General features: G+C 46.0%; 1 protein-coding gene across 1 annotated transcript in view; it reads left to right on the forward strand.

Annotated features, from left to right (window-relative positions):
* sgsm2 (small G protein signaling modulator 2) overlaps nt 1-19,255 on the forward strand; it is a 225,202-nt gene that overhangs the window by 19,142 nt on the left and 186,805 nt on the right. The window lies entirely within an intron of this gene.

A 19,255-nucleotide genomic window follows, 5' to 3' on the forward strand; every position in this document is an offset into this window, starting at 1 on the left:
TTAAATGGGAGATTAATCCTTGAGAAGTGAGGATTGGAGGTTAGGTGGATAGAATTGCCTCAGCTAACAAATGTGTGGAGCAGTTTTGTTGGGCCGAATGGCCTACTCTTGTACTCATGACCCTAACTTTCTAAAGTGGAGAAGTGGCAAACATTTGAATGACATTTGTTCACTTCCCTGTATTATGACCACAGCAGATATTCATACAGTACAGAAGAGGCCCTTTGGCCCATCGAGTTAACACTGTTATTTGCTGCATATTATTTGCAGCATGTTATTTGCTGAGCCGGCCAGATCCGAGAGAGAAACCTGTCTTGCTGATCATAAACTTTTTTTTGTACTTCGAAACAATGGGAGGAAAGCTACTGACCCCAAGAGCGTAGACGTCCAGTAACACATTTAGGAGTTTCAAAATTAAAAGATTAATTAATGAGAAAAGAAAACCTAAACACGTGCACAGTTAAATCAGTCTTGCAGAACAACCATCGCAAAAATCCCTCTTGGTCAGAACACACAAATAGACGAACAGCGGCACGGTGGCACAGTGGTTAGCACTGCTGCCTCACAGCGCCAGGGACCCGGGTTCAAATCTGGCCTTGGGTCACTGTCTGTGTGGAGTTTCCACGTTCTCTCTGTGTCTGCCTGGGTTTCCTCCGGGTGCTCTAGTTTCCTCCCACAGTCTGAACCTAACCAGAACCCTGTTCGGGTCAATGCACCTAACCAGACTTGCTGGTTAGGTGCATTGACCCGAACAGGTGCCGAAATGTGACAACTAGGGGATTTTCACAGTAACCTCATTGCAATGTTAATGTAAGCCTTACTTGTGACTAATAAATAAACTTTACTTTATTTTACCTTCTTGGTACCAAACCCTTATAGATTTTCCACTGTAAAAATCCAGTAATATTAACCAAGGCGAAGAACTGCTGTGACTTTAATAAGGGCATACCACACAACTCATGAGAGCATAAGAACTAGGAGCAGGAGTAGGCCATCTGGTCCCTTGAGCCTGCCACACCATTCAATAAGATCATGGCTGATCTTTTCGTGGACTCAGCTCCACTTACCCGCCCGCTCACCATAACCTTTAATTCCTTTACTGTTCAAAAATGTATCTATCCTTGCCTTTAAAACATTCAATGAGGTAGCCTCAACTGCTTCACTGGGCAGGGAATTCCACAGATTCACACCCTTTCGGTGAAGAAGTTCCTCCTCAACTCAGTCCTAAACCTGCTCTCCTTATTTTGAGGCCATGCCCCCTGGTTCTAATCCTCAAATACTTCCACTCTGATACGGAAATCCAAAAAAAAGATTCAGAAACAAAGACTTTCCTGGTTTGACTGGATGGCTGCTTCAAATTCATAACTCTCACCTTTCCGAGCACAGGTCTGGTCTCAGGACTCCATCCCCGCACACCTCCACAGCCACTACAACTCAGCTAAAACTCTTCCCTTAAATACATTTTTTCCCTTGTATCTCAGATTCCATTGTCCTCAACTGCTTCTTTGAATTCAACTTTTCTGAATATAAGGATATATTGTGTTTTCCTGTTGCCTCCACTTTCGGGTCAGTAGAATTTACTACACCTTCCCTTGTTCGCTTATGAAACCTTTGTAGCTTGTAAAAGTTCCTTGTCACTTCTAAACACCCCCTTGAAATTCTACAGCCGAAAAGCCAAGTCACTACTTATCTCATCATGCAAATTCTAAATCCAACTTCACCACAGCCTCCATTACAAATGCATGAACCTTACACTATTGCCCCTTTTATCTCTCCGCTCTCACAGACAAGCTGTTTTAACCTTCCCCCAGTTTAATGAATCACGAACGCACACACCCACACAAACACACACAGCCATCTTTACAGAATACCACCGTAATGCCGAAAATATTTTTTAAAAATAACATCCATCATCACACCTAATAGTGTTATTTTATGCGCACTGTCATTTCTTCTTGAGGGGGAAGAATGACTGAATTGGAATATGAGACTCATTTTGTCATCATGAAACTTTATCAGTTCTGGCTGCTCAGAGTGCCAGTACGTTACTACACTTTCAGCTCAATCCACTTGAGTCAAAACCCGATTAAAATCATAAGATTTGCATTACATGTTCATCAACTCCCCCAACACAGTTGTTTAGTACACCAGGTTTCGTCAGATCATGCTAGGACGGAGATTTCTGTTTTAATCCATTGTTGACGTTTTCTGATCAATCAGCAATTCGGTTTCTGAGAATCTAATTTTAGGTTATTCTGTTGGGGGGAAGAAAGCGGGGTTCTCCAGTTTACGCTCTTCCTCCATCTCCAAAGTGCTGCCATTGCCTTGTGAGTTACATAGAAACTACAAGCAGGAGGAGGCCATTTGGTCCTTTGAACCTGCTCCACCATTCATTTTGATCGTGGCTGACCATCAAATTCAATATCCTGTCCCCTCCCTTATCCCTTTAGCTATATCTAATTTCATCTTGAAATCACGCAAAGTGGCGGCACGGTGCCACAGTGGTTGGCACTGCTGCCTCACAGCGCCAGGGACCCAGGTTCAATTCCAGCCTCGGGTCACTGCCTGTGTGGAGTTTGCACGTTCTCCTCGTGTCTACGTGGGTTTCCTCCAGGTGCTCCGGTTTCCTCCCATAGTCCAAAGATGTGCAGGTTGGGTTGATTGGCCATGCTAAATTGCCCCTTAGTGTCAGGGGGATTAGCAGGATAAATACGTGGGGTTACGGGGATAGGGCCTGCGTGGGGTTGTTGTCAGTGCAGCCATAATGGGCTGAATGGCCTCCTTCTGCAGTGTAGGTTTCTATGATTCTGTGAGTCTATGAAACATTTTGGCTTCAACTATTTTCTGTGGTAGTGAATTCCACAGTTCCGCAACTCTCTGGGTGAAGAAATTTCTTCTCACCTCAGTCCTAAAAACATTACTCCTTATCCTCAAACTATGACCCCTAATTCTGGATTCCCCCACTATTCGGAACATTCTTTCTGTCTAACCCTGTTAGATTTTTATAGGTTTCTATGAGATCCCCTCTCACTCTTTTAAACTCCAGTGAATATAATCCTAACCGACTTAGTCTCTCCTCGTACAACAGACCAGCCATCCCAGGAATCAGCCTGGTAAACCTTTGCTGTACTCCCTCTATAGCAAGGACATCCTTCCTGAGATAAGGACACCAGAACTGCATACAATACTCCAGATGTGGCCTCACCAACGCCCCTGTACACCTGCAGTAAAACATCCCTATTCCTATACTCAAATTCTCTTGCTATGAAGGCCAACATACCGTTTGCTTTCTTTATTGCCTGCTGCACCTGCATGCTTACTCTCAGCAACTGATGCATGAGGACATTAAGGTCTTGCTGAGTATCCACCTCTCTCAATTTACACCCTATCCATCTACAAGATGCACTGCCGCAATTCACCAAAGCTCCTTAGACAGCACCATCCAAACTCACGACCACTTCCATCTAGAAGGACAAGGGCAGCAGATACATGGGAACACCACCACCTGCAAGTTCCCCTCCAAGCCACTCACCATCCTGACTTGGAAATGTACCGCCGTTCCTTCGGAGTCGTTGGGGTCAAAATCCTGGAATTCCCTCCCTAACGGCATTGTGGGTCAACCGACAGAACATGGACTGCAGCGATTCAAGAATAGTAAGAAGTCTCACAACACCAGGTTAAAGTCCAACAGGTTTATTTGGCAGCACATCAGGTGAGGAAGGAGCGAGACTCCGAAAGCTTGTGCTACGAAATAAACCTGTTGGACTTTAACCTGGTGTTGTGAGACTTCTTACGGTGCTTACCCCAGTCCAACGCCGGCATCTCCGCATCATGGCAATTCAAGAAGGCAGCTCACCACCACCTTCTCAAGGGCAGCTAGGGATGGGCAGTAAATGCTGGCCAGCCAGCCATGTCCCAAGAATGAATATTTAAAAAATTCAAATAATAATCTGCCTTCCTATTATTGCTACCGAATTGGATAACCTCACATTTATCCACAAGTTCCGCATCAATAACCTGGCACATTTCTCAATAGATAGGCATACCATTCCCTGGGTGTCCAGCTAATTGCAATCATTGACGATGCATGTTGCATGCAAACCTAGTTTCCTATCAGCGTTTGTGACCCTTTTGTTCTACCCCTGTCCTCTGGGTTCTCTTTATTCAAACTAGGTCACTGGATTACAGGTTACTGCCCATCCACACTACCACTCCCCAGTTGTCTCCTATCATTCTAACCTGAGGAGCCTTGCCCACAAGTCACTGCAAACATAATCATTAACACCCAGCCCAGAACAAGAGACAAATTTATCCAACAGCTTAATCCCAATGAACAGAGCAATTTGCAGAAATAATTAAGAGTCACCCTTGTGCAAGCCCGGGGTGCCAGCTTTGATGCCAGTTTAACTATCCGAAGGCTCCTTCCAAATGTTTCTCCAGTGGCAGGGGGAGGTCAGGGAGGTGGATAGGGAGACGGCGGGGGGTGGGTAGTGGAGGTGGGGTGGATAGATAGCTGCTGGGTTTCCATTGAGGACACTTTGGTTTGCCATGTTGGATAACCCGGAGCCAGTCTGGGTCCTGAGGGCTCCACTGTGGACTGCAGCATCTCTGGGTGGACTACTGCAGTCTGGCCCAGCTAGCTGCTTTTGCCATCAACACGGGCACTGGTGGTGTGGGCGGCAGTCTTGATTTGATTAACAACCATGACCCGAAATGTTGCAAGAATAGACGCGGCGGTCGCTCGATCATTTGCTCGGAGGTGGCTTGGGGAGAGTTCGATCTCTAATGATCCATTGGATCCTTGAAGAATTTTCAAACTTACTCCATGCAGGCTTTCTTTTTAACATTGGAGAAGATTGACACCTCATTGTACTGTTCACTACGCGAGTCTGCTTTCCTGTTGAAGAACAAGTTGTCTTTTTAATAATTCACGCTGTACGCAGTAGACCTCCAGAGGTTGCCAGCTTTCCCCAGGGCCGCAGCCTGCCATGTACACTAATACATTGTTATTGTAGACCTGTTTCCACTGCACTCAGAACTAATTAGATGGAAACTGCTGTAACGTGGCCAACTATCCCCATGCAAAACAGACTGCGTTAAAGATGATTAAAGGAGTTGAGAAGGTAGACAGAGAGAAATTATTTCCCCTGGCAGGAGAGCTCTGAAAAAAAGGGGGCAAGACCTTGCGGGGGAATACAGAGATAGAAGCTATGGTGCAGATGTATTATTCGAGCTCTGTTTACACTCATCCAGTTCAAAGTCCCTGGAAGGAGATCTTGCCCTTGGTGGGAGCACAATGCGGAGTCACCAGAATGATACTGAGGCTAAAAGATGACTAACGGATGAGAGGTTGCGTAGGCCAGGTTTATATTCCCTGATCGTGGAAGTTGAGGGATTTAAGATGATTAAAGAATTTGGCAGGGTAGATATAGAGAGAAACAGTTGGCCCAGAATAATGGCAACTTTGCCGCAAAGCTAGGCCATTCGAGGGTGATGCCAGGAAGCATTTCTTCACATGGGTTGTGAAATTCTGGAGCTCTGTTCCCCAACTGCACCCCCCGACCCCACCTCCCAACATCTCCCCAGTCAATTGAATATTTCAAAAGTGAGATTGTCCTTTCGCAAAGGAGATCTGCCGTCTTTACCCAGTCTGGTCTACATGTGACTCCAGACCCACAGCGATGTGATTGACTCTTAACTGCCCTCTCTCCACTTTATCCCTCCCTCCACTCGCATTGTTTGTACCTGTAAAGACTCATATTCCAACCATTTACCTTGTAATTGTGTCTCTGTCTATATATGCCATGTTTGTGAACCCACCTCTCCGCTCCCCTGAGGAAGGAGCAGCGCCCCAAAAGCTCCTGATTCCAAATAAACCTGTTGGACTTTAACCTGGTGTAGTAAGACTTCTTACTGTACCCACCCCAGTCCAACGCCGGCACCTCCACATCATGGCCCTCTGAAATGGCCTAGCAAGCCACTCCGTTTCAAAGCAATTTTTTATTCACTCGTGGGACATGGGCATCGCTGGCTGGCCAGCATTTATTGCCCATCCCTAGTTGCCTTTGGAGGGCAGTTGAGAGTCAACCACATTTCTGTGGCTTTGGAGTCACATGTAGGCCAGACCAGGTGAGGATGGCAGGTTTCCTTCCCTAAAGGACATTAGTGAACCAGATGGGTGTTTCCGACAATCGACAATGGTTTCATGGTCATCAGTAGATTCTTAATTCCAGATATTTTTTATTAAATTCAAATTTCACCATCTGCCGTGGCGGGATTCGAACTCATGTCCCCAGAACATGAGCTGAGTTTCTGGATTAATAGTCTAGCGATAATACCACTAGGCCATTGCCTCTCCTGCGATTAGGGATGGACAACAAACGGCTGGCTTTGCCAACGATGCCCACACCCCATGAAAGAATACATTTTTAAAAATTGCTCCAGCTTTATATATTTGTACGTATCCGCCTGTGTGAGGCAGAGTGGGCTGGTGGCCCTCTCAGCCTTCAGGTGCTTTGTGAGCTGTTCCAGACTGAAGGGAAAAGAAATTCCAAAGGTTTTGAATGTTCAAAGGAGCCAGTCTGCCCACAGATAGCCAGTCATCTTCAAGAAGGGCGGCATGGTGGCCCAGTGGTTAGCACTGCTGCCTCACAATGCCAGGGACCTGGGTTCAAATCTAGCCTCGGGTCACTGTCTGTGTGGAGTTTGCGTGTTCTCCCCATGTCTGCGTGGGTTTCCTCCGGGTACTCTGGTTTCCTCCCACAGTCCAAAGATGTGCGGGTTAGGTGGATTGGCCATGCTAAATTGCCCCTTAGTGTCAGAAGGTCTAGCTAGGGTAAATGCATGGGTTTATGGGGATAGGGCCCTGGTGGGATTGTGGTCAGTGCAGACTCGATAGGCCTCCTTCTGCACTGTAGGATTCTCTGATTATGCTAATGGCCGCCCATAGATTTGTGGGATCTTGCGCAGCTAACCTGAAGTCACCGGGAGTCAGAATGAGAGCAGTGCCCCCTATAGGGGATCTGGGGCCTGTAAGCAACAGCTTGTCTCCTCAGCCAATCAGATTGAAGAACCCTGACCGAAACACGCAGAGTCCAAACTAGGAAGTGCATGTTAGACAATGCAACTCGATCAAAAATTATGTGAAGAAAGTGAAAATGGAGAGGAAACAAAAGATGGGATTGAGAGCGAGAGATAAGAGTCGAAGAAAAAGTTAAAAAAACTTTTTTGGTTTTAATTTTTAGTTTTGTTTTTAAATCTTCAACAGCAATTACAATCTGAAGGACGAAGTAAAACGAGCCGGATAAATTGTCTGGCAGTAATTAAGGCTTATCACGCTGTCAAAAATTCATTTACACTTGAGTGGGCAACCGCAACTTTTTCACTGAGATAAAAGCAAATTACTGCGGATGCTGGAGTCTGAAGTAAAAAGTTTGAAGTTTATTTATTGGTGTCACAAGTAGTTTTACATTAACACTGCAATGGAGTTACTGTGAAAATCCCCTAGTCGCCACACATCTGTTCGGATGCACTGAGGGAGAATTTAGCATTTCACTGTTTCGTGATGAACCATTAATCTCAGGTTTCTGAAGGAAATTCTCCCTCAGTGCACCTGTTCGGGTACACCGAGGGAGAATTTAGCATGGCCAATGCACCTAACCAGCACGTCTTTTGAACTGTGGGAGGAAACCGGAGCACCCGGAGGAAACCCACGCAGACACGGGGAGAACGCGCAGACTCCGCACAGACAGTGACCCAAGCCGGGAATTGAACCTGGGTCCCTGACACTGTGAGGCAGCAGTGCTAACCACTGTGCCATCGTGCCACCCACTTTCACCACTTGATAAGAATAGCTTAGAAAGATGGTTGAAGGAAAAGGAAACAAAAGGATCTAGGAACAAGGTCGGTTCCATAATATTTCAGCTACTGTTTGTGTAGAGGAGAAACGGCAAGAGGAGCTCGCTGGGCTGGACATCGGTTTGTCTGCGTGTTGCGATGTCTCAAGAATGTAAGGGCCAGCGTGCAGTATTATCTGCTCATGTTGCTAAAAGTGCAATTTCATCTAAGTATCAGTGATTGTTGCTCACTGATTTTAATCAGCGGTCACCAGGGAAATTAACAAGTCAGAAAGTGACTTACGTGGCTGAACCACCTGTGCAGTTGATCTGAATGGCTTCTAGACTCGAGCAGAATGGACAGGAGACCAATGTAAAGCACATATGATGGAACTACAGTCAATAGCAGAGAAGTCCTTCACTGACAGAAAGGAGAGGTTTTGAGATAGTGGTGAGGAAGTTACAGTTAAGAGGCTTTACCAGGAGTTATCAATATTTTATCCAACTTCTGAGTTGGAATTTGGAATTATATTCAGACACAGGTCTTAATATAACAATAATTAAGGTAATAGATAGTTGACACCCGGACAAAAGGCTTCAGTTCTAATTATATCCTAAACCAAGTTTTAAATGTCAGCTTAATAATGTGGGGGATTCATTTCTCAAGCTTTGGAATACGTTTCGCAGTCTTTTTTTGAAAGCTCACTCTTCCTCAGCCTTGAACAAGCTGGGGCAAAGCAACCAATGAGATCATAGAATCCCTACAGTGCAGAAGGAGGCCATTCGGCCCATTGAGTCTGCACCAACCACAATCCTACCCAGGCTTTATTCCCGTAACCCCAAATATTTACCCTGCTAATCCCCTGACACTATGGTCAATTTACCATGGCCAATCCACTTAACCCGCACATTTTTGGACTGTGGGAGGAAACTAGAGCACCCGGAGGAAACCCACGCAGACACGGGGAGAACGTGCAAACTCCACACAGGCAGTGACCCAAGGCCGGAATTGAACCTGGGTCCCTGGCACTGTGAGGCAGCAGTGCTAACCACTGTGCCACTGTGGGGGAAGAATACCATAATGGAAATTTTAGGTGATCTATTGGAAGGAGTGACTCCGATGATCCAAGTGGCCTTTACTTGCACCTTTTAATTTTCATTTTCAAAGCCTCGTGGGAATCTCTGAACATTAGCAGGATCCTGGAGCATGAACCCCTCTTTGTTGAAATTACTTTGCACTGTTTTTCCATGGAACTCGCTGCCGGGGGAGGTAGTGGAAGCAGATACGATAGTGACTTTTAAGGGGCATCTTGACAAATACCAGAATAGGATGGGAATAGAGGGATATGGTCCCCGGAAGGGTAGGGGGTTTTAGTTCAGATGGGCAGCAAGGTCGGTGCAGGCTTGGGAGGGCCAAAGGACCTGTTCCTGTGCTGTAATTTTCTTTGTTCTTTGAAACAGGTTTGAATGAAGCCTACTGTCTCACTCCAATTAAGAAGTTAATGTCCTTGTCAAAATGATCGACAAAGCAATTTATAAAGACATTGTTAGGGACCAGATGGGAAACTATTTTGGCATTAGTGCCAGCATAAGGTGTTCCACTCCAGATGTGATTCAATTGACCCACTAGGATACTTTTATTAAAACAAATTTTATTTAACAACACAGTTAAAATATAATAAAAAGAATTGGCATAACTTTTACCAATTGAAATACTTAAACATGACAAGGTATGATTCTTTACTGCTATTTCTATTAGTTCCAATTTAAGCAATATCCCCCCAGATGCAAATTCCACTTCAGAACCAGTTAGCAAGACACACAGTCTTTTATGAATTCCCAGTCCTCCAGCCTTTTACCCCCTCTGAACAGAGATACAGAGAGGCACCCGTCTTCATCATCTACCCATCAGGCTGAGTAGCAATGGTGTGTGGCATGGAACACTGAGGGGGAAAAGGGCAGTTTCCCTGTTTAAAGCAGTGAGCAACTTTGCAAATGGAGCAAGAAGGTCATGGGTTCAATCCTTGGCCTCTTCCAATTCCAACTAGGCTAGCTACAACCGATCCCGATACCCGTGGACTCAGGAAAAATGACCAGCTTTCTCCCACATTAGCTGCTCTGCTGGAAATATTAATTGGATGAGACCAGGATTGTCCAGGGTTGCACATGAGGAACGGTAAGGTACAGGACGACAACTGATACCCTTGCAACTGCACACCAGCAGGTATCAATGTGTTCGGGAGAGGGACAGGCGTGTGGCACGATGGCGCAGTGGTTAGCACTGCTGCCCCACAGAGCCAGGGACCCGGGTTCAATTCGGGTCACTGTCTGTGTGGAGTTTGCACATTCTCCCCGTGTCTGCGTGGGTTTCCTCCGGGTGCTCCGGTTTCCTCCCACAGTCCAAAGATGTAGAAAAATGAGGGGAGATCTGATAGAAACATATAAGATTATGAAGGGAATGGATAAGATAGAAGCAGGGAAGTTGTTTCCACTGGCGGGTGAATCTAGAACTAGGGGGCATGACTTCAAAATAAAGGGGAGTAGATTTAGGACTGAGTTGAGGAGAAACCTCTTCACACAAAGGGTTGTGAATCTGTGGAATTCCCTGCCCAGTGAAGCAGTTAAGGCTACCTCATTGACTGTTTTTAGGGCAAGGATAGATAGATTTTTGAACAGTAAAGGGATTAAGGGTTATGGTGAGCGGGCGGGTAAGTGGAGCTGAGTCCACAAAAAGATCAGCCATGATTATATTGAATGGCGGAGCAGGCTCGAGGGGCCAGATGGCCTCCACCTGCTCCTAGCTCTTATGTTCTTACGTGCAGGTTAGGTTGGGTTGACCATGCTAACCTGTCCCTTAATGTCACAAGATGTGTAGGATAGGGGAATTAGCAGGGTAAATATGTGGGATTCTGGGGATAGGGTCTGGGTTAAAAGCTCTATCAGAGAGTCGGTGCAGGCTTGATGGGCCAAATGGCCTCCTCCTGTGCTGTAGCATTCTATGATATATGATCAAAAGGGGGAAATTGACATTAAAATATATATACGCACATACACATTGCAAATTGTATGGATTTTTGGAATTGCTTGCATTTACCATGAATCGTACGGTTGATACAGTACAATTGACAATGGCTGATGAGTTGAGCGTGACCCAAAGATGTGACAAAAAGGTTAGCCAAACGTACGACAATCAAATGTGCAATTGATTTCCAGAGCAGCACACAGAGTTTGACAAGGCAGTGAGTGAGAAGCTTTCCATTTCCACTAACTCTAATCCCCAAAAATCCATGGATTTTTCGAATACGAGCTTGTCTTGTCCCAGGGGCAGCTTGTTAATTTACCTTCCTCCTCTGATGCAAATTTAACCCAAGGTGATTGCTGACTCTGGGCCCATTACTCAATTTTTAATAAATGCTAGGAGACGTCTAGGGCAAGTCGAGAAGGTGGAGGCGAGAAAAGCCAAGTTTATACTTTAAAAACCTTTGGATTGTAAGGATTAAAATTCACACAGAATCTCAGTGTGCGTGAGAGAGATTCTGGTAAATGAATCCTGGCATAACTTACTATCAGTGGAGATACCTTAACCACCCAGGGGTGGCACAGTTGTTGGCACTGCTGCTTCACAGCGCCAGAGACCTGGGTTCGATTCCCGGCTTGGGCCACTGTCTGTGCAGAGTTTGCACATTCTCCCCGTGTCTGCGTGGGTTTCCTCCAGTTTCTTCCCACAGTCCAAAGATGTGCGGGTTAGGTGGATTGGCTGTGTGAGATTGCACCTTAGTGTCAAGGGGACTAGCTAGGGTAAATGCATGGGGTCGTGGGGTTAGGGCCTGGGTGGGATTGTGGTTGGTGCAGACTCGATGGGCTGAATGGCATCCTTCTGCACTGTAGGATTCTACGGTTCTATAATCTCTGGCGTTATGCACATTAAGTTGGAGAATATGTTCTTTATGATTCTTTGTCGCTTGTCCCACTTCTCACCCTGCTTCTCCCTATTTTGTTGCTTCTTTCTCTGCCCCTTTCAACACCTCCTCCCTTTTCCTTATTTCTTTTCAGATGGGGAGGGGTGGTGGACGTGACATGGGGTGACAGTGAAAGGAACCACCAGTGGTTGTAGGCTGTGTTTAGGGTGAGGGTTGCCACGAAAAATTTAGCCTTCGGTGCCTTTATCGATGCGATACAGCCCTGTACCCTTCACCATTCCACAACCTGCAGTGCGGTGGCGATGGCCCAGTGGTATTATCGCTAGACTATGAATCCAGAAACACAGTTCTGGGTTCCTGGATTCGAATCCTGAATTCAATAAAAAATATCTAGAATTAAGAATCTGCTGATGACAGATGGGGGCGGCACAGTGGTTGGTACAGCTGCCTCACAGCGCCAGGGACCCGTGTTTGATTCCCGGCTTGGGTCACTGTTTGTGCGGAACCTGCACGTTCTCCCCGTGTCTGTGTGGGTTTCCTCCGGGTGCTCCGGTTTCCTCCCACAGTCTGAAAGACGTGCTGGTTAGGTGCACTTACCCGAACCGGTTTGGAGTGTGGCGACTAGGGGAGTTTCACAGTACCTTCATTGCAGTGTTAATGTAATCCTTACTTGTGACTAATAAATAAACTTTACTTTATGACCATGCAACCATTGTTGGAAAAACCCATCTGGCTCACTAATGTCCTTGAGGGAAAGAAATCTACTGTCCTTATTTGATTTATTATTGCTACATATATTAGTATACACTGAAAAGTATTGTTTCTTGCACGCTATACAGGCAAAGCACACCATTCATAGAGAAGGAAAGGAGAGAGTGTTATAGTCAAAGCTAGGGTGTAAAGAAAGATCAACTTAATATAAGGTAGATCCATTATAAAGTCTGACAGCAGCAGGGAAGAAGCTGTTCTTGAGTCAGTTGGTACGTGACCTCAGACTTTTGTATCTTTTATCCGATGGAAGAAGGTGGAAGAGAGTATGTCCGGGGTGCGTGGAGTCCTTGATTATGTTGGCTGCTTTTCTGAGGCAGCGGGAAGTATAGACAGAGTCAATGGATGGGAGGCTGGTTTGCGTGATGGACTGGGCTTTGTTCACGATTCTTTGTAGTTTTTTGCGGTCTTGGACAGAGCAGGAACCACACCAAGCTGTGATACAGCCAGAAAGAATGCTTTCTACGGTGCATCTGTAAAAGTTGGTGAGAGTCATAGTGGACATGCCAAATTTCCTTAGCCTCCTGAGAAAGTAGAGGCGGTGGTGGGCTTTCTTAACTAAAGCATCGGTGTGGAGGAACCAAGACAGGTTGTTGGTGATCTGGATACCTAGAAACTTGAAGCTCTCGGCCATTTTCACTTCGTCCCCATTGATGTAGATGGGCATGTCCTCCACTATGCTTCCTGAAGTCGATGACAATCTCTTTCGTTTTGTTGACACTGAGGGAGAGATTATTATTATTGCACCAGTTCGGTTGACTTGCAGCTGCCCTCGGGCAACTAGGGATGGGCAATGAATGCTGACCAACCATTTCCCACTTCCTTGCCTGTAGCTCCCATCACTATCCCAGCTACCTCACCTTTGGACTAGCCTGCTGATGTCCTCGTGACCCTCTTGTTCCACTCACCTCAGCTCTTCAAGTTGGTCATTTTTGAGCTTGGTTGAGCTTGATTCTGATTGGCAATATCGCAAATTCAGCAGGCCAGCTGACCATCATCGGCCTGCAACAGCCTCTGAAAGGGAGCGGGAGGGAGGCACGAGGAACAAAGCAGCAGAATTCAACAGCAGGGACATTCTTGTAGCACCAAGAAGAGATAGAATAACAGGGGGAGCCTTTAAACCTCAAAACGGACAGGAGATAGGTGAATTCTCCCAACCTTCCTTTAGCGAAGCCAAGGGTTCCTTTAAAAATCCAATAGAAATGTCCTCTGTTCACACGGGGAATTGAGTTTAAAAATTGGCAAGTCATGTTGCAGCTTTATAGAACCTTAGTTAGGCCGCACTTTGAATATAGTGTTCAATTCTGGTCACCACAGTACCAGGTGGATGTGGAGGCTTTGGAGAGGGTACAGAAAAGATTTACCAGGATGTTGCCTGGTATGGAGGGCATTAGCTATGAGGAGAGGTTGGAGAAACTTGGTTTGTTCTCACTGAAACGACGGAGGTTGAGGGGCAACCTGATAGAAGTCTACAAGATTATGAGGGGCATGGACATAGTGGATAGTCAGAAGCTTTTTCCCCAGGGTGGAAGAGTCAATTACTAGGGGGCATAGGTTTAAGGTGTGAGGGGCAAGGTTTAAAGGGGATGTACGAGGCAGATATTTTACACAGAGGGTGGTGGGTGCCTGGAACTCGTTGCCGGGGGAGGTAGTGGAAGCGGATACAATAGTAACTTTTAAGGGGCGTCTGGACAAATACATGAATAGGATGGGAATAGAGGAATATGGTCCCCGGAAAGGTAGGGGGTTTTAGTTCAGTCGGACAGCATGATTGGTGCAGGCTTGGAGGGCTGAAGGGCCTGTTCCTGTGCTATAATTTTCTTTGTTGGGGAAGGTTGGGGAAGCAGTGGTATGAACCAGGTAGAAACCTGATCATGTGATTTGACCCCTATCCACATGCGTTTAATGAGACACCAAAAGTGCTGGCTGCCTAAATAGAAGTCGGACCAAGGATGGAAATGAGTGGCCACCAGTGGTAAATCAGTGGGGGAAGGGAGACCTTCATTGAACCCTATTTTTTGTCCTGTTTCTAGGCGGAAACAGGGCAATACAAAGATTTCTCAGAGTTTCAGCACCATGGCTAGCTCACAATGGGAGTTATTTCTCCCCCTTCAGATGAACACATGTCCTTTGTTTCTTAGCCAATTTGTGCTTGTTTATTTTTTCAAATCAAGACCAAAATCACCTCCAAAGTTCGCAAGGATTCCTGAAGAGCTCCAGTCGGTGCTTTCTCCAAAGCCTTCTGAAAAAGCAAGCTATCTTCCTCCACACGCACACACCGCCGCCCCCCCCCCCATCTCCCTTCCCCCCCCATCCCTCCCCTCATCCTCTGTTTCAATAGCACCTTTTGCATTCCCCGCCAGTGTCTTTCACACCCTTCTTCCTTTCTCCCTTCCACTGTCCCCAATGGACCCCCCACAAATGTCACCTTGGCAGCTTCCTTCGAAGGCCTGTTACCTTCATTTTGATTGAATTTATTATTATTGTCACATGTATTAGTATACAGTGAAAAGTATTGTTTCTTGCGTGCTATACAAAACATACCGTACATAGAGAAGGAAAGGAAAGAGTGCAGAATTTAATGTTACAGTCATAGCTAGGGTGTAGAGAAAGATCAACTTAATATAAGGTAGGTCCATTATAAAGTCTGATGGCAGCAGGAAAGAAGCTGTTCTTGAGTCGGTTGGTACGTGACCTCAGACTTTTGTATCTTTTTCCCAACGGAAGAAGGCGGAAGAGAGAATGTTTGGCGTGCATGAAGGCCTTAATTATGCTGGCTGCTTTGCCGAGGCAGCGGGAAGTGTAGACAGAGGATGGGAGGCTGGTTTGAGTGTCCACTCGAGACTTTGGCTCATCTATTCCACCCTATTTATTGTTACCTTCCCCCTGCTTTATTAAACTGCAGCCTCTCCATATTCTCCAGCCCTTTGCCTCCTCATGGAAACCCTACAGTGCAGAGGAAGGCCATTCGGCCCATCGAACCTGCACTGATAACAATCCCAGCCCAGGCCCTATCCCATCCCTTTAACACAACATGTTTACCCCTGCTAGTCCCCCTGACACTAAGGGGAAACTTGGCAAGGCCAATTCACCTAACCTGCACATCTTTGGACTGTGGGAGGAAACAGGAACACCGGAAGGAAACCCAAGCAGTCACGGGGAGAACGGGCAAATTTCACATTGACAGCTACTCAATGCTGGAATTGAATCCAGGTCCCCGGTGCTGTGAGGCAGCGGTGGTAATCACTGTGCCACCGTGCAGTCTCACTGGTTTGCTGACTATTGTTTGCCAATACATTCCAAAGGGAAGAAGACTGAACTGCCCGTCTGCCTGGAACAACATAAGAACATAAGAACTAGGAGCAGGAGTAGGCCATCTGGCCCCTCGAGCCTGCTCCGCCATTCAATAAGATCATGGCTGATTTTTTTCATGGACTCAGCTCCACTTACCCGCCCGCTCACCATAACCCATAATTCCTTTACTGTTCAAAAATGTATCTATCCTTGCCTTAAAAACATTCAATGAGGTAGCCTCAACTGCTTCACTGGGCAGGGAATTCCACAGATTCACAACCCTTTGTGTGAAGAAGCTCCTCCTCAACTCAGTCCTAAATCTGCTCCCCCTTATTTTGAGGTCATGCCCCCTCATTCTAGTTTCACCCGCCAGTGGAAACAACCTCCCTGCTTCTATCTTATTTATTCACTTCATAATCTTATATGTTTCTATAAGATCTCCCCTCATCCTTCTGAATCCCAATGAGTATAGCCCCAGTCTAGTCAGTCTCTCCTCATAAGCCAACCCTCTCAACTCCAGAATCAACCGAGTGAATCTCCTCTGCACCCCCTCCGGTGCCAGTATATCCTTTCTCAAGTAAGGAGACCAATAATGTACACAGCACTCCAGGTGTGGCCTCACCAGCACCTTATACCATTGAGTTTAACTGCAGCACTTGCATTAGGGAAATAGTGCACTCTGTCTATATTATACAGCGTTACTCTTTATTTGGTATATTTTTAAGCAAAACAAGTCATCTGTCCCCATACAGCCGACTGCGTGTGAATTTGTCTGTAAACATGGCAGAATGTGCCAAGAACCAGAATTAGCAGCTGAAGTGAGGCCGTTAACAGGAGTGAATACTGATAGGAAGTGATAGGAAGTGTTATTTTTTATTTTCACCAATCAGCAGCTTACGATTCTGTCGGCCTCTTTGCATACAGAATGTTGCCTTTAAAGCACTTTGCAAGATAGAGGGAAGGAGACAGGAGGCGAAAAAGCACATAGCAAAACAGGGCTGGAAAGAAGGACAGAGCATCGTGGTTGAAAAATTGGTCACCAATCAAAAAATGTTTATTTATTAGTCACAAGTAAGGCTTACATTAACACTGCAATGAAGTTACTGTGAAATTCCCCGAGTTGCCACATTCTGGCGCCTGTTTGGATCAATGCACCCTAACCAGCACGTCTTTCAGACTGTGGGAGGAAACCGGAGCACTCGGAGGAAACCCACGCAGACACGGAAAGAACGTGCAAACTCCACACAGATAGTGACCCAGGAATCGAATCCGGGTCCCTGGCGCTGAGAGGCAGCACTGTGCCACCGTGCCACCCCACGGAGCTGGGGGAACGAGAAGGAACCAGGCATCAGAGGAATGGAGACAACTTGAGGTTGTCTGGTCAGAAGTGATTCCCGGAGTAAGACAAGACCACAGAGGAGAGGGAAGATGAAATCGATTTGCTGGAGTGCAGAGAACACGTCGGCCGGTATTTTACGACCTTGCTTGGGAGAGGCTCGTAAAATCCTGCCCGAGGCCAACGGAGAATTCCGTTCTGCGAGCCGCGCCCGCCCCGGACGTGGTGGTAAAATTCCAGCAGTAAAGTCTGACAAGGACTAGACTGCTAGGGTGCCCAGAACTTCCTACTGTTACTGGTAGGAAGGCTGCAAAAAGAGTAACAGTGACATTAAGTCTAGAGCTGGTATAGTCTTGGATTAAGGATTTATCAGATATAGATTGAATGTCAAATCTGTAGGTGAAAGGTGCAGCAACAAACTTAATAGAGGTAATGAAAATGTTCAACAATTTCTATTCACCCTAGTTCTTCTATATGGAGTTCACTGTACAACATACAGTGTGTTTGTTCTGTCTGCCGATATTGATTGATCTTTTGTGTAACCCCATTGGAGGTTTTTCTAAATGCTCAGTTTCAGCACGATGGATAGTTCACCGTAAGACTTGTTTCTGGTCAAAAACACCAAATGCTGGAAAATCTCAGCAGGTCTGACAGCATCTGTGGAGAGACAATAGAGCCAACGTTTCTGGTCTTTGGGGGAATTTTCTGCCAATTTGTTCCTGTTTATGTCAGGTGTTAAGCTCCATGGCTACCCTGGGTACTTCAATGGCAGTTCTTCATGTATGAGTTCATCGAATTCTACAGTGCAGAAGGAGGCCATTCGGCACCAGCCACAATCTCACCCAGGCCCTATTCCCCTCACCCAATGTATTTACCATGTTAGTTCCCCTGACACTAAGGGGCAATTTAGCACGGCCAGTCAATCTAACTCGCACATCTTTGGACTGTGGGAGGAAACCGGAGGAAACCCACACAGGGTGAGCGTGCAGACTCCGCACAGACAGTGACCCAAGCCGGGAATCGAACCTGGGACCCTGGTGCTGTGAGGCAGCAGTGCTACCCACTGTGCCACCATGCCACCCCAGAGTTCACATGGCATGCCAGCAAGCTTGTCATCATGCAAGTCATTGCAATTAATTCATTCTTTCATGGGATGTGGGTGTTGTTGGCAAGACCAGCATTAGTTGCTTATCTCTAATTGCCCTTGAACCGAATAGCGTCCTTGAGGGCAGTTGAGAGTCAACCACATTGCTGTGGCTCTGAAGTCACTTGCAGGCCAGACCAGTTGAGGACAGCGGATTTCCCTCCATTGTGGGATTGATGGGTTTGTACAACTGGTGGGCAGCAGCACTAAATTACCTTCCAATTGCAGATTTTAAAAAATTAATTGAATTCAAATCACCAGCTGCCATAGTGGGATTTGAACCCATATACCAGGGTCATAACCTGGGCTTCTGGATAATAGTTGAAGGGGTCTAGAACCAGGGGTAAAAGCTCAGCATAAGAGGTAAGCCCAGTTAGGAATGAGATGAGGAGGAATTTCTTCAGTTGGAAGGTTGTGAATCTTTGGAATTCTCTGTCCCAGAGGGCTGTGGAGGCTCAGTTATTGAGTGCAGCCAATAAATTTCTAAAAGCCAGTGACATTCAGGGATACAGGGATAGTGCGGGAAGATTGAGGTAGACAATTAGCCATGATCAATCAGTTAAATGGCAGAGCAGGGATGAGGGGCTGAATGGCCTACTCCTGATCCTATGTTCCTTGTAGCTCCTAACAGTGTTTATTCTCTAAATAATTCCCCTCTTCCCTCATATGTTCTGTAAAATATCCCCCTTGCTATTTATTCTTGAAGCAATAGCTCCTGTCCAAAGTATTACAATCCACCTATCTATAGTTACCATTATAAATGCTATTATTATTTATTCTTTTAGCAACTAAACCTCCACAAGCATTTATGTAGTTCTGATCTTTTCAAGTAACCTCAACATTCCCATAAAAATGCCATCCTAAATTTATATTTCTGAATTTTATTTCGGAAGCTATTTAGTTCATAAATAGACCCTTCCAGACAGTGCTGATATACTTACCAAGCTCTTGCCCAATG

The sequence above is a fragment of the Mustelus asterias genome, chromosome 12 (genome assembly GCF_964213995.1).
Source record: "Mustelus asterias chromosome 12, sMusAst1.hap1.1, whole genome shotgun sequence".
NCBI classification, from domain to species: domain Eukaryota; kingdom Metazoa; phylum Chordata; class Chondrichthyes; order Carcharhiniformes; family Triakidae; genus Mustelus; species Mustelus asterias.